Raw genomic sequence first — 2,102 nt, forward strand, 5'->3', positions numbered from 1 at the left:
AATGGGCGCCAAAACGCTCCCGGGTCACCCAAAACCCGATCCGGGCATATACCCAAGTCCGAAATCATCATACGAACCTATTGGAACCTACAGATCCAGATTCCGAGGTCGTTTACTCAAAATCCTAGTTAATTCTTTCAACTTAAAGCTTCCGAAATAAAAATTCTCTTTCCGAATCAACCCCAAACTTCCCGAAATTCAATTTCGACCACGCGTACAAGTCATAATACCCGAAATGGAGCTGCTCATGGCCTCAAACTGCTGAACAGCACGCTAGTGCTCAAAACGACCGGTCGGGTCGTTACATTGTTATTGATGGGGTTTTTACCCAAAGTTAAGATTGGTATTGTGGAACTAAGTGTTGAAGTAAGACTGGTTGTTGCCATGTCTATCTCCCTATTATTGTTGTCTCTGTTTTGATGAGGTAGAGTGATAAAGCACGAAGGGTGATGTCGTGCACGTTTTTATTACTTATGTGGTGAGAAAGAGTGATAAAGCACGAAGGGTGATGCCGTGCACATTTCTATTATTCATATGGTGAGGTTGAGTGGTAAAGCACGAAGGATGATGTCGTGCACGTTTCTATTATTGATTATCTGGTGAGGTTCAGAGTAAAAGCACGAAGGGTGATGCCGTGCATTTTCTGTTTGTTGTGTTTACTTATTACCGGTTCAAGGTATACTAGATGTTTAAATTCCTCTTCTGCTTTGATTCTTTATTCTGGTACCCCTTTGGCATGTTTCCCCTCCCGTTAATATCTGCTTAGCTTCTATTAATTTTTATTTTTGTTAGCATATTGTTTAACTGCACGGGTTTAAGCATGTGCCTTGTCCTAGCCTCGTCACTACTTCGCCGATGTTAGGCTCGGCACTTACCAGTACATGGGGTCGGTTGTACTGATACTGCACTCTGCACTTTCTGTGTAGATTCCGGTACTGGAGCATGTTGACCCGAGTTGATTTGCTGCTTTCAATCCTTCAGGAGACCCAAGGTAGATTTGCCGGCGTTCGAATACCCTGGAGTCCCCTTTCAGTTATTCCAGTTTACTGTTTCTTTTAATTCAAAGACAGATGTATTTTTTTTCAGCCAGTATTTGTAGTGACTCTTAGAAGTTCGTGAATTGTGACACCAGTTTCTGGGTAGTTGTGTATAAGTACTTGGGTTATTATGAAATTCTTCACTCTTTTAATCTGTTTTGGTTTAATAGCTGTTATTTACTGATTTAGTCAAGGGTTAGCGTATTAAATCTTTAACTGTTAGATTGCCTAGCATCCGAAAAGTTAGGCGCCATCACGGTCCCGACGATGGAAAACCCAGGTCGTGACAGTGATAATTAGTACAAAACTATCTTCTTTCATATCGTTGCATTTTAAAAGCCCTTGTTGTCCTGATTCGATCGATAAGAAATGAGAAAACTACCCTCTATAGCCCCTCAAAATTTTAATAGCCCATATTTTCTCCTACTTACAAAAAATGGCCCTTCGGCCTAAACGTATTGCATATAGTAGCCGAAAGGAATAAGCATGACAACACAAGCGCCTGTAGCTCAGTGGATAGAGCGCCTGTTTCCTAAGCAGAAGGTCGCAGGTTCGACCTTACCTGGCGCGATATAGCAACCCTTTTTTGCCTTTTTAAATGTACTTCTGGATCTAATAAGTATTACCTAACAATTGAATGAAATATGTAATGCAGGTCATATACGAAATGTCTATTTTTGTATATTTTTTGTATAATACAGTCTATTTTTGTATATTTTTTGTATAGTAACAGTCTATTTTTATAGTGACAGTCTATTTTGTATATTTTTTGTATAGTAACAGTCTATTTTGTATAGTGACAGTCTATTTTGTATATTTTTGTATAGTAACAGTCTATTTTGTATAGTGACAGTCTATTTTGTATATATTTTGTATAGTGAGAGCTAATTGTATATAAATTGTATAGTGGCAGTCTATTTAGTATATTTTTTGTATAGTAACAGTCTATTTTGTATAGTGACGGTCTATTTTGTATATTTTTGTATAGTAACAGTTTATTTTATATAGTGACAGTCTATTTTGTAGATATTTTGTATAGTGAGAGCTAATTGTATATAAATTGTA

Source organism: Nicotiana attenuata, unplaced genomic scaffold (genome assembly GCF_001879085.1).
Source record: "Nicotiana attenuata strain UT unplaced genomic scaffold, NIATTr2, whole genome shotgun sequence".
Lineage (NCBI taxonomy): Eukaryota > Viridiplantae > Streptophyta > Magnoliopsida > Solanales > Solanaceae > Nicotiana > Nicotiana attenuata.